This window comes from Aquarana catesbeiana, unplaced genomic scaffold (genome assembly GCF_042186555.1).
Source record: "Aquarana catesbeiana isolate 2022-GZ unplaced genomic scaffold, ASM4218655v1 unanchor229, whole genome shotgun sequence".
Lineage (NCBI taxonomy): Eukaryota > Metazoa > Chordata > Amphibia > Anura > Ranidae > Aquarana > Aquarana catesbeiana.
Genome location: NW_027362656.1, coordinates 1,540,825 through 1,546,824, shown reverse-complemented (window position 1 = coordinate 1,546,824; position 6,000 = coordinate 1,540,825).

Here is a 6,000-nt window from a genome sequence, read left to right as displayed (position 1 = left end):
GAATAAATTTACCTGCACTCACAAAAATTCTACTTCTAGCACCTACCTAAGGTAGAAGGTGCTACACTCACCCCCACCAGAATCTAGCTGGTCCCTCAGCTAGGAGAATTTGAAAAAAGTGGCTCCTGGTCAAGGGCATCCCATAAGATAAATTGGAAGGGGGAAAGGAAAACAACTTGGATGGAGAACTGTACAAATAAATTACGTACAAAAAATAGACAGATATATTTCTGATAAGTATTTACATCTGTACAGAATAGATAAGGCACTCCTAACTACAGGTCTCTGCAGCTAACAGCATATACACATTTTGAGCCAGAGCATCTCTCCCTCGAGAAAAATACTCTGCCCACCAGAATCCTTGTCTCCAGATGAAAAATTGAGATTTACAGCCATCCCATTCCAGGAGATCCTAAGAGAAGACAAAAACAACACTTAGCTTTACACTGTACATGATTTATGTTGGGAGGGGGTTAGCATCCTGCCAACAGAAATATAGAAGCAAACAAAAGCACACACATTTTTCTTGTCTTGTTCTGTCAGGAGGGGGTTATAACCTGCTAACAGAAACAATAGGGAAAAAACATATGTACAAAATAAACCGTCTTCTTCGGAGTTCCTGGTGGGAGGGGCCCCTCCCCAAACAGACAGGCTCCTAAAAGAGTTAGCGTGGGAACAAACCCCACCCAAGTATCCTTGCGATAGGAAGTGCTTCCATTGAGCACACATGGCGGCAGGCTGGTTTGTCAGGAAAGAAACAGAAGGACACACTCTGCTACTCCTCCAGCAGTGCATGTGGCTCACTCCTTTGTATCCTGTGGCTCCTCACAGTCCTCTTTAGGCATAGAAGTGAGGATCAGGCAACCTTTTCCGGTTCCCCCCTTCTTCCCTGGAAACTGAGTAACTCTACGTAGACCGACTCGCCCTGGGACACAAGTACTCGGTCTCTGTAGATCGATCTCTCAAGCCTCCATTCCTCCTGAATGTCTTTAAAATGAGCACAGGCCTCACTGTCTGGCACCCGCAATGGCTTGGCGATGTGTAGGTAATCCCAGACTAGGTTGTCCTTCCACTCTCCACAACGTCAGTTCTCCACAACATCCATAACCTGGGATGGGACATATGGTAAGTCCAGGCCCCATTCCAGAGCTACCTTCCTTTGCACTTCTCATTGGAAACAAGAGAATCTTGGCAACTTTGTGGGATTCCCTCTCCCCTGGAGAATGCAGGCATCTGGGAACCTCATGACCCACTGACTGGTGGGCACATTGGTGGGCGCTCTGGTCTGGGTGGTGGAAGGCCTGTTCAAAAAGAGCTGCCTGCTACTGGTCAGGGTTCCTGCGGCTCCTTCAGATTCCAAAACTGGCTCTGGCCCATCTCCACTTCCATGGACTTAGGATTCCCCGGTTTCCCATTCCTCTTCAGAACTCTCACTAGGGGATGACCACTTCACCAATCTCTCCAGAGATCCGAACTCGGCCTGCACTCTGAGGGGACCCCAATCAATGACCCGACCCTCACTTTCCCTGTCCAAAAACACAATACTAATCCAGCGCCAATGAGTGTAAACCCAGGGACCTCAATCAAGGCATGTAAAAAATAATCAAATAATAAAAAAATAACATATACTATATAGTCAGTCCTCCATTTGACACATAACATGTACTAAGTAGATTGACATGACTTGAAATGGGGGGGGGGGGGGGTAGGGGAAAAGGGAAATCAGTGCAGCTGGACTGACCGTAACTGATAGATACAGATTTAAAACAATGACCAAAGAATGTCCAGTGCTCTGAATGTCTCATAAACAATTGCCAGCAGTCCAATAATAAAGGTTAAGAGATTTAATATATGTGTATAATAAAAACACTATAATAAAAACAATAAGTGAACAGTATGTTGTCCCATGTCGATAACACTGTATGACACTTGAATGAGAAAGTTTATAACAGCCAGAAGGTCCAATCAGCAGTAGGCAGTCTAAAACTGGAGATCCATCCAAAAAACCTAACCCCAGGCTGAGAAGCAGATAGAAGGGGGTTGGAGGGGAGATGGAAGCCCCAGCTCACCAAACCCAGGGGACTCACACTGTAGAAACCAGCTTTAGATGGAGAGGCTCACCGATTCCGGAGGACTGATCTGTGGATGTGATGTGAAGGCAGGCTGTGGATCCACCGGGAGGAGAAGGTCTCGCAGACGCTCTGTGTCAGGGAGCGATGACGTCAGCCCAGCTGGAGGAGGAAGGCGCGGCTTCACACAGGGGAACCGCCGGAGAAACAGCTGATAGCGCTGGGCAGCTGCAATGCCGGTCTGTGTCCCCTTTGAATGGAAAAGCCTCAGTAGGAGGCAGTGACACTTGGTGAAGCCGTTGTGATAGTAATCAAACTATCAGGGAGTGACAAGGTGGACAGGAGGCCACCAGAGAACAGGCTGGGAACATGAAACAATTAGCCTGCCGGTTTGTGTCACCTCTGCATGGAGTGAACCTCAGGGAAGCGTGGTGTCAATCAGAAAGTCCAGTGAAAAACATGGGCTGCCAGCCAGAAGTAGATAGATGGAATTGGCAGGTGAATGGGAGAACGCTGTGTGTAGACCATGTGAAGCTCCCACGGGTGGGTAGATGGGAGGATGGATTCTCACCGTGGCATGGTGCTGAGTGGAACCTCTGTCAGTGGTTGCCTTGACGACGCGTTTCACGCGTTTGCGCTTTTTCATAGTCAAGGGTTGAGGCAACTTGCAAGGTTTAAATACAAAAATATTGGGTGGGGAAAAAAAGGGGAAGGGGGGAAAAGCAGTGGGAGGGGAAAAAAAAAGGGGGGAGGGACAATGCAAAAGGAGGGAATTAAAAGTCAAATTTAAAAAAAAAGGTCAAATTTAAAATAAGGGCGGGAGTGATTAACCCATTGTGAGAACAGAGGGAAGAGGGAAGAGAAGAGGAAAAAAAGAATTCTATCTCCAGTCCAAAACCCCTGCTACCCAGAAGACACAACGGCAAATAAAACATACATTGGTATATACATCAATTCAGCAAGAACAATTCTATACAAAACTGCATGTCTCCAGTTCCTCATTTAACCCCTTAGGGGCAAGTGAGTCAAACATATATATCCAAAATACCTCCCGTTTGCACAGTAGAGAAAATCTTTAGTTACTAGTCAGTGTGCCTTTTGGGATAGTTTCAATAACATAAACTTCTAACAGCTTAAAGTCCTTGTTGTGGAAGCGTAAAAAGTGTCGAGGGACACTATGTTCATCGCTCCCCTTGGAAATCAATCTAGGGCCCGTTGGTAGGGCCCTGATGGTCCAACCAACGTAAAAAAAAACCCACAGGGACACCGCAAAACATAGATCACAAAGTCTGTCGAACAGGTAATAAATTGCCTAATCTCATATGTTTTGCCTAAATTAGTCGTGATGTTCTTGGTGCCATGTGCAATAAATTGGCATTTAAGACATCCCCTTTTCTTGCACTGAAAGATCCCCTTTTGGTCATCAAAATATGACCTTCCTCTGATATTGGCTCCCTCTGGACTGGGATGGCAAGGGGCTTAGAGTTGGCCGGCTCTTCAGGGACTGAATTAAACTCCTGCATGGCAGTACTTACAGTTGCCAGGTCCCTGGCCAGGCCACAGGTCAAGGCAGTCTCTCCTCCTCTGATGTCCTCTTTCTTCACAGGGGAAATCGGTAGGCTGCAACTCTGCTCCGCATTCAGGGGGTGATTCCAGGGCCCTCTCCGGCCTTCTGGTACTTTCACGGTTGCAGACTACAAAGTCCTGATAGCAGGTCCATTGTGTAGCATTTCGGCTCCTGGTGGATGGGCCCCAGTCAGGTAAGTGGTTCCCCACAATGGCCACACTGGGCCCAGGCAGTGACCACCATGGTCAGAATCTAGCACTCTGGACAGAGCAAGCACAGTCGCTCTACTCCATCGATCACCCCGAGGGCGAATCCCCTGCCGGGCTCCAATCGGACACTGGTGTCCACCAGCATCTTTTCCTGCTTGTCAAGCAACCACGTTAGGGTGAGTAACAGCCGGCTACTTTCCGCCATCTTCCTCCATCTTGTGGTGTCTGCTGCTAGCAGGAAACTTTTCATCTCCTCCAGGGCGTGGCACCGCCCCCTCGCTTTCAAACGGGCTGGCGCCTTTGGAACTGCTGTAACCCTTTGTTAGACACACTGAAGTTTGCAGGCTGATGCTAGCAGGACTTCTTCAGGCATGTCGCTCGGCACCGATTGTGCCCAAGCAACTGAGGGTAGAAGACTGCTGACTTTTCTGGTGGTTGCCGGTAGCAACAATAAAGTTTGAAGCCAGTGTCCAACTGAAAGGATCAATTTTAGTACAGTCCCACCCGCAGGCATCCACAGGTTGACCCGATCACCTAAATAAGAATACATATGCCATAAATCTAAATTACGAAATTAAAGTAGACAGAGACACCAGTACTGGAGTTTAATAATGCATCTGCTAATACCAGTGCTGGGGTTTAACCACTTCCCTACCCGCCTATAGACATATGACGTCCACAGATGGGATCTCCCATCCTGGGTGGACGTCATATGACGGCCTCGGCCGCCTAGGGGGCGCGCGCGCCACGTTGCTCGGGACCCGGTGCATGTGCCCGGCGGCCGCGATGTCCGCCGGGCACCCACGATTGCCCGTTAACCAGGCCGGACCGTGGATCTGTGTGTGTAAACACACAGATCAAAGTCCTGTCAGTTGTGAGGAGAGCGATCTGTGTTCCCAGAACGGAGGAACACTGATTGGTCTCCTCCCCTTGTGCGTCCCCTCCCCCTACAGTTAGAAGAATTCCCTAGGAAACACATTTAACCCCTCCCCGCCCCCTAGTGGTTAACCCCTTCACTGCCTGTCACATTTACACAGTAATCAATGCAATTTTATAGCATTGATCGCTGTATAAATGTGAATGGTCCCAAAAATGTGTCAAAAGTGTCCGATGTGTCTGCCATAATGTTGCAGTCACGAAAAAAAATCGTGATCGCCGCTATTACTAGTAAAAAAAAAAAAAAAAAAAAATTTTTTTGTAAAAATGCCATAAATCTATCCCGTATTTTATAGACGCTATAACTTTTGCGCAAACCAATCAATATACGCTTATTGCGATTTTTTTTTACCAAAAATATGTAGAAGAATACGTATTGGCCGAAACTGAGGAAAAAATGTGTTTTTTTTTAAAAAAAAATTGGGATATTTATTATAGCAAAAAGTAAAAAATATTGTGTTTTTTTCAAAATTGTTGCTCTTCTTTTGTTTATAGCGCAAAAAATAAAAACCACACAGGTGATCAAATACCACCAAAAGAAAGCTCTATTTGTGGGGGAAAAAAGGACGTTAATTTTGTTTGCGCACATCCGCGCAATTGTCGTTTAAATTGCGACAGTGCTGAAAACTAAAAATTGGTCTGGGAAGGAAGGGGGTGAAAATGCCCAGTATTGAACCGGTTAATAATGCGTCCGCTAACACCAGTGCTGGAGGTTAATAATGAGTCTGCTAACACCAGTGCTGGGTTTAATCATGCGTCCACTGACACCAGTGCTGGGTATTTATAATGCGTCCACTGACAACAGTGCTGTGATTTAATAATGCGTCCGTTGACACCAGTGATGGGGTTTAATAATGCGTCCGCTAACATCAGTGCTGGGGTTTAATAATGCATCTGCTAACACCAGTGCTGGGGTTTAATAATGCGTCCACTAACACCAGTGCTGGGGTTTAATAATGCGTCCGCTGACACCAGTGCTGGGGATTAATAATGCGTCCGCTGACACTATCGATGGGGGTTAATAATGCGTCCGCTCACATCAGTGCTGGGGCTTAACAATGCGTCCGCTGACCCCAGTGCTGGGGGTTAATAATGCGTCCGCTGACACCAGTGCTGGGTTTAATAATGCGTCCTCTGACCCTAGTGCTGGGGTTGATAATGCATCCAATGACACCAGTGCTGGGGTTTAATAATGCATCAGCTAACACCAGTGCTGGCG